Below are 8,098 nucleotides of genomic sequence, written 5' to 3'. Positions count from 1 at the left end.
TAATGAGGGAGGTACACAGAAATATTTTGAGTATAGGAACAAATAAGTGTTTAACAAATAAAAGTCACTTTATCTTTTTTTTTGGTTGTTGTTATCTTTTTAGGGCCACACCTGCGGCATATGGAGGTTCCCAGGCTAGGGGTCTATTTGGAGCTACAGCTACTGGCCTACATCACAGCCACAGCAATGCCAGATCTGAGCCACATCTGTGACCTACACCACAGCTCATGGCAACACTGAGCGAGGCCAGGGATTGAACCCGCAACCTCATGGTTCCTACTTGGATTCGTTTCTGCTGTGCCACGACAGAAACTCCAAAAGTCATTTTATCTTGACTACCACTTGAACCCTGAAGTAAGGAATTAGCTATTTCCATCCTTTGAAGAATCATTGAAATGGAGGAGTCAGCAAGTTTTTATTAGCACATTTGCTTTTCCTGCACTTATCTACCCAACCTTGGATTTCTTTATGGAGATATTTATGACATTTTATGGCTTTCCACTGAGATTATAAATTCCTTAAAATCAATACCTGAAATCTCTTATTTCTTTAGAATATTGTCAGACTGATACACAGTAAATGTTCACTATGGGCCTTGGCCAAGTGATTACCATGAAATTGGAGTTTCTCTATTTTAAAAACAGATAATGCAGCTCATAAAAACAGCAAGCATTTTCTGAATGATACCAGTGTGTATCTGGCACATAATTGTGTTCAAAAAGTTTCTGTGGAAAATAAGGAGAGAGGCAAAGGAGAGGAAAAGAGAGATAGGATAATATATGCTCTGTGGTTTACAGTTCAGAACAGAACCTGTATATTTCTGCTATTAAGGGTAATATGTTACCAGATATAGATACAAACATGGTACGTAACATATCCAGAGTCAAGAGATCAAATCCCCCTTCTCTTTGCTTTCTGTATTTATTCAACTAATATTCATCAGAATCAACAGTATCAGCTCCCCCCACCCATCTATTTAGATGTAGGCAAAGCTGTTTTCCTTTTACCACTAGTAGCAGAAATAATATTCAAAGTAACTGTATTTTACTACTGGCAAGAAAAACATTTAATAAATAACACTTTGCACTCGGAAAAAAAAATCTATGACAAAAAAAAAATGCCAAAATGCTGAATAGATGATGTAAAGTATTAGGAGCCAAATACATGCTGAAAATTTGTAACTGTGCCCAGAGTTACATTTAAGCCAAAAAATCATTATTTCTACTTTAAAGAAAAAGCGTCTAAATCAGCAACTAAAGAAAGTCAGCTGAACCTTTCTCTGAATTATTTGGCAAATAGCACATTTAGTAATTTTTTGTACACAAATAACACCACTTTTCTAAGATGCTCAAGGTGTTTTACAAACAACCAGTCAGCTTTGGAACATGATTAAACAAGTAGCAGTGTTTGTGCCTTTCTGTAGGGGAAAAAACTCCACATCCATAGTAATCAAATTGTGTAGCAAGCCAGGCAGAGTCTTCATCAATCCTAACTTCCCGCTCTACCCTAGCATGTGCCTGCCTGTTTCCAGATCCTGAGTTAAAATAAAAACTGATTTCCTTACTTGGGACTCCTCAAGAGAGGTAAAAGAGCAAACTTAGGCATCTCTGGCTGTCACTCAGGAATAGATCGATTTAAGAGGTGAGCCTAAGAACATTTTCAGCTAGAACAAGCTGCGGCTGGGTTTTGAAATAATAATTATTCACGGATAGTTGTGGTATTTGCAAGTAACTACTGCTTCCAGGGACATCCACAATGCCTCAGACTTTTCAGGTCTAAGAGGAAAATGGCTGGCAGTCTCTTTTCCGTGAAACAGTAAAACAGCTCTTAAAAACTCAAAATCAAATCTTGACAGCAAGGAGCATATAAAAAGATGCTCTACACCTTATGTCATCAGGGAAATGCAAAGTTTAAAAATGAGATACCACCACACACCTATTAGAATGGCCAAAATCCACAGAACACAGACACCACTAGATGCTGGTGAGGATGTGGAGCGACAGGAACTCTCATCTAATATTGGTGGAAATGCAAAATGGTACAACCACTTTGGAGGAAGGTTTAGCAGTTTTGTATGAAATTGAACATAATTTGACAATATGATCCAGCAATCCCACTCCTTGGTACTTACCCACAGGAGCTAAAAACCATGTACACACAAAAACCTGCACACAGACATTTTAAGCAGTTTTATTCAGAATTTCCAAAACTTTAAATCAACCAAGACATCCTTTACTGAATGAATGGATAATCTATGGTGCATCAAGACAATAAACTATTTTTTAGCACTGAAAAGAAGAGAGCTATCAAGCCATTAAAAGATATGGAGGAGTTCCCACTGTGGCTCAGTTGTTATGAACCTGACCTGGATCCATGAGGATGCAGGTTCGATTCCTGGCCTCACTCAGTGGGTTAAGGATCTGGTGTTGCCATGAACTGTGGTGTAGTTAGCAGATGTGGCTCAGATCCCACGTTGCTGTGACTGAGGTGTAGGCTGGCAGCTGCAGCTCCGATTCAACCCCTAGCCTGGGAATTTCCATATGCTATGGCTGTGGCCCTAAAAAGACATGAAAAAAAAAAAAAAGGATATGTAGGAAATTGAAATGTGTTATTACTGATTGAAAGAAGCCAGTCTTAAAAAGCTACATAGTGTATGATTCCAAGTATATGACATTCTGGAAAAGGCAAAACTATGGAGACTGTAAAAAGATTAGTGACTGCCAAAAGTTGGTGGGAAGAGAAGAATGAATAGGTAGAGCATACAGGGCTTGTAGAGCAGTGAAGAAATCTATATATTATAATGGTCATATGAATTTGTCCCAACCCATGGAATGTATAGTACCAAGACTGAACACTAATGTAAAGGAGGTATTCTGGACAAAAATGATGTGTCAATGTAGGTTTGTTAATTGTAACAAAGGTACCACTCTGGTGATACTGATAATGGGGAAGGCTATGCGTTTGGAGGGGGCAAGGGTATATTGGAAATCACTGTATCTTCTCAGTTGGGCTATGAACATAATATTGCCCCCCAAATGAATTCCGTTTAAAAATTAATCCTTACTTGTGCCCACCCTCTTCACAGTAGCCACCGATGACACTGACTATGGAAAACAGGAGTAACATCCTGGTTACTCCAACAGTCTCATCTATGATCCCATAGTAGCCCGCTGTAGCTCACTCTTCTGAGTTTTTCTTAGGGCTGCTCTTTCCTAGGCTCCCTTAAAGAAGACTCTATGCTGACCCACTTGTTACTTCTCAACCAGATCCCTTCAATATCCCACACACCTAAAGCTCATGGGATCATGTGGATCTGGTTAATTAGGCATACAAGATTCAGTGTTGATTTTATTACTGCACCTTCCAGCACCCTTGCTATTCCCTATGCCCTGTTGTCCTTCGTCCTTTTTCAGTACTTGAATTTAGTATTATTTAGTGCTTTTAGTATTTTTTGGTAGCTTCAAAATTTAGTAGTTAATGAGTTGGTTCAAGATTATAAGATCCTTTAGAATGGATAAGCAATGAGGTCCTACTGTATAGCACAGGGAAAGCCAATCTCTTGGGACAGAACATGATGGAAGACAGTATGAAGAAAAGAATGTGTGTGTGTGTGTGTGTGTATATATATATATATATATATATATATATATATATATATATATACACAACTGGGTCACTATGCTGTACAGCAGAAATTGATACAACATTGTAAATAAATTACACTTTAATAAAGAATACCTAGAAAAAAATAAATTTAAGATAAATGCTGACCCACTTGGTACTTTGTAAAACATACTGCAAAAAAAGATGAATTTTTAAATATAAATCACCCTATTATAAATAGAATGGGGGTTAGTTAATTTACCAGGCATGGAGATTACTCCCATTTACAAATTAGCTAGACTTCAGACATTTATTCTTATAATAAGCAAGTTAGTAATCTAGGTAAGATCTATTTTAGGATGTGGGTAAGAGGTGCCTACACTGTGGTTCGCAAAACCTAACCTTTATCTCTCAGCTTCACTCTATGTAAGAAATTTTCCAGTTACATATCTAATAATAGAGTAACACCATCATTATTTAAATTTGGTGTCATATCTTATGCTTATCTTCCTTTTATACAACCACATTGTTTAGAATTGACTTTGATCCTTTCTTCCTTTTTCTGACTCCCTTCTCTCCCTCTTGGCTCTGAACTCCCAAAGGCAATTACTATGTGTTAATCACCCAAGGTCCAGGGCAATGCCTAGCACGTGGTAAATGCTCAATAGATATTTGTAGACATTGAAACCCACTCAACATGTCAGTGAAAGATGAAAGGAATGAATAGCATGTTCAATAGCATATTCACCAAACACACTATTATAGTTTCTTTTTCTCTGTGTGTGTTTTTACGATTGCTGCCAAAACATTTACAACACATAAAAAGAAACAATGTAGATAATAGTGAATGATGTGGTATTGTCAGTGTGGGTTTAGCAGATTTTTTTAAAAGATTTTTATTTTTTCTATTATAGTTGATTTACAATGTTCTGTCAGTTTCTGCTGTACAGCAAAGTGACCCAGTCATACATACATATATATACATACATAACATTCTTTTTCTCACATTGTCCTACATCAAGTTCCATCAAAAGTGACTAGATACAGTTCCCTGTGCTATACAGCAGGATCTCATTGCTTATCTACTCCAAATGCAATAGTTTGCATCCACTAACCCCAAACTCCCAGTGGTTTGGCAGAGATCTTAACAGGGCTTCTCCTTGAATACTTCTCTGAAATCCAAGTGAAGAGGAAGGAAGAGTATGGGCTAAATCATGCCCCCCCCCCAAATTAGCATGTTGAAGTCCAAATGCCCAGTACTTCTGGACGTGATGGTATTTGGAGATAGGGCCCTTAAAGAGGTATTAAGTTAAAATGAGGTGACTAGGAGTTCGCATTGTGGCTCAGCAGTTAACTAACCCGACTAGCATCCATGAGGATGCAGGTTTGATCCCTGGCTTTGCTCAGTGGGTTAAGGATCTGGTGTTGCCATGAGCTGTGGTGTAGGTTGCAAACACAGCTTTGATCCTGAGTTGCTGTGGCTGTGGTGTAGGGCAGAGGCTACAGTTCCAATTGGACCCCTAGCCTGGGAACCTCCATATGCTGCAGGTGCGGACCTAAAATAAATCAATAAATCAACAAATGAAAAAAAATGAGGTGACCAGATTTGCCCTAATACCACATGACTGGTATCCTTCTGAGAAGGGAAAATTTGGACACAGAGAATGGACAGAGGGAAAACTAAGTGAAGATAGAGGGAGAAGACAGCCATATACATGCCAAGGGGAGAGGCCTCAGAAGGAATGAACATTTCTGACGCCTTGGACATTTAGCCCTCAGAATTGTGAGTCAACACATTTCTGTGGTTTAAGCCATCTAGTCTGTGGTACTTTGTTATGTCAGCCCAAGCAAACTGACACAGAAGTGCATAGGCTGCTTTAGAAGTCATCAGCACTTCATCCAATGAAGCATATTTTATGTAAGAAGGAAGATGTGAATGAAATGATCATGATTGTCTTCTATATACCTGAGTGCAGTGCTAGGCCTTTCACAAGGATCACCCTTTTTCCTATCTATCTATCACCTAACTATTTACTTGCAGAGAGGAGTTTTTATTCCATGTGTAGCATGGCAAGTTGACACCAGCTTCCTAAAGCTATTGCAGTCTTGAGCACAGGTGCACACAGAAAATATTGGTGAATCTATGCCTAGCCCTGAGTTTTGGCATGGGTGGGTAATTTGTAAACCCAAACCAATATGTTCAGAAATCTGATTTTCCAATCAGGCAGGAGAGTTAACTGAGCTCAGAAATCCATAGCTCTATCAGCACATCCTTGTCATATCCAAGGATAAAGTTAATACACAGATATCACAAGGAGTGCTTTGACCTCTGTCATTTGCTGTAGAATTGAAGAATCACCATTTTATCCCCCCAAATCCTATAATGTGGCATTATTAACCCCATTTTAAAATTAGGGAGTTTCAGACATGAAGAAGCTTTAAGTGGCTGATTTCAGAAGCAGAGTTTCAATGCACATCTGCCTGCTTTCAAAGTCCATATTCTTTTACCACGCCATGACCCCTACCGGCTAGAAGGGCTCTGAAGCATGAGGGTCTGGGAGAAGATCATCCTGTGTACACAGGCAGAAGAGCATCTCCACGCATTCTCTGGAGGTAGGAGGTGTGTAGGTTCATTTTTTTTAATCACATCTTAAAAATTACAGTATCTGTCGGCATATAAAATGCTTTCTTCCACACATACAGGAAAGAAAGAGAAAAATAAGGTGGGGAAGGGAAGGAGAGAAGAATTCAAACTTTAGCTTGCATCAGCTGAGCTGTTATTTTGAATGGAGAGGGAGCACTTATAAGGCCAGAACTAGAATAAACTCAAACACAAAACATCACCACTGTGAAGTTCATGCTAGCAGTAATTTTCTGCTATAAGTTAGAAGCTCCTAACTCAAACTTACTGGAAAAGGAGTGAAACTTCTGTGAAGTACACTTTAAGAAGAGGTACTTTTTGCTTATGAAAAAAAAAAAAACAAACAAACAGTGAGTCCTCTAAGACTAATAAAAGGGAGTATTTCACTCTTACACACAAGATTTGGAGGAAGAATTGGCATGTTGCTTGTCTGGTCCAGGCTGTTAAGACTCTTCTAGTTCCCTCTGTGGGACCCCTTCATCAGGTATCACAAAGCCTTCATCTGGGGCATAGACAATGTCCACACAACCCTCTGCGATACAAGGTTGTTTCCCTCCTCGTTTTCTTGGCAATTCAATTCAATTCAGGTTTCCGAAATAAAAATCTCTCTTTCTCCAAGTCTTGGAGGGTAAGTCTCAATACATGGACCTGCTGTATCAATTCAGCTGCTTCATCATCCCTGTTCCTTACACCAGGATTCTTCCGCACCACAACTGGGCCAGCCTTAGGGGTTGCCCTAGTTCTGTGCGCTGCAATGGGCCTTTGTGGAGCTGCACTGGTAGAGCTGAGAGGTTTCTTCCGTTTGTTCACAGCTGGAGCAACAGGGAAGGGGTCATTGCAGTTTCTTGACCTTGTCCGGCAGCCGCAGGCTTAGTCTTTCGCGTCATAAAATTTTCCCATCAAAAAATTTCTTGAACCACTGAACGAATTCAAAAGTGTCCTGAAACTTTCCTTTTACTAATTTGTCCAGAGGAATTGTTTTGTCAACACTCATCCTCTTAAAACCTGCTTGTAGTAATTTGAAGTTCTGGATGTATTGGTGTTCTAGCTTAGCTTGGAATTTCAGTTTCTTCAAGGCAATGGAGCCAGGGAATGGCATCTCCATAGATGGACAATAGGCAGCCCCTGAGCACAGCTATTGGATCTTAGATTCAACTGCAGACTCACTGATCCAGGCCAGCTTGTCATGGCGACAGAGGTTATCACTGGTGACCAGTGTTGAGTACACATTCACTGCCATCTTCCAGCTCCCAGGTTCCATCTTCATTTCATTGAAACCACCCACAGCAGTAATTTTCTTACCACCACTGACAAAAAACCTGAGTACATCATCTAAGATGGAGATTAGGTTATATTTGGCACATATGAGATCTAAGTCTGTTCCTACCATAATTCATGAGTCAGAAGCAGTTGAAGTGCTGCTGTATTTCTATCCAAATTAAACTTTTTCTGTTATTTATTATTTATTGGTTACACACACGTTAGTTTTTACTGAAATATTTTACATTTATTCAGGAGTGATTCTGCCCCCCCCTCAGGACATTTAGCAATATCTGGAGACACTTTTAGTTGTCATACCTGAAGGCAAAAGTAGGTGCTACTGGAATCTAAGCAACAGAGACCAGCAATGCTGCTAAACATCCTACAGTTTAGTAACCACCCCCCCCAACACAACGGAGAATCTTCTAGTCCAAAATATCGACAGCACTGAGAGTTCCTGTATAAGAATTCACTCAAATTTATTTTCTGTGTCAACTTACTTTGTACCAGTTTTAGTGATATATTTGTTTGTATGTAATGTATATGACAGGGGTTATTAAATGTGCTTACATAACTTGGCTTGCTTTTAAAAAA

General features: G+C 39.2%; 1 pseudogene; it reads right to left on the bottom strand.

The window, feature by feature from the left end:
• Positions 1-6,687: 6,687 nt before the first annotated feature.
• Positions 6,688-7,484, bottom strand: LOC125120799 (microtubule-associated protein RP/EB family member 1-like; annotated as a pseudogene).
• Between the last annotated feature and the right edge of the window lie 614 nt (positions 7,485-8,098).

This window comes from Phacochoerus africanus, chromosome 2 (genome assembly GCF_016906955.1).
Source record: "Phacochoerus africanus isolate WHEZ1 chromosome 2, ROS_Pafr_v1, whole genome shotgun sequence".
In the NCBI taxonomy this organism is placed as follows: Eukaryota; Metazoa; Chordata; class Mammalia; order Artiodactyla; family Suidae; genus Phacochoerus; species Phacochoerus africanus.
Note: the sequence above shows the minus strand (reverse complement) of the source record. Positions and strands in the feature narration are given on the sequence as shown.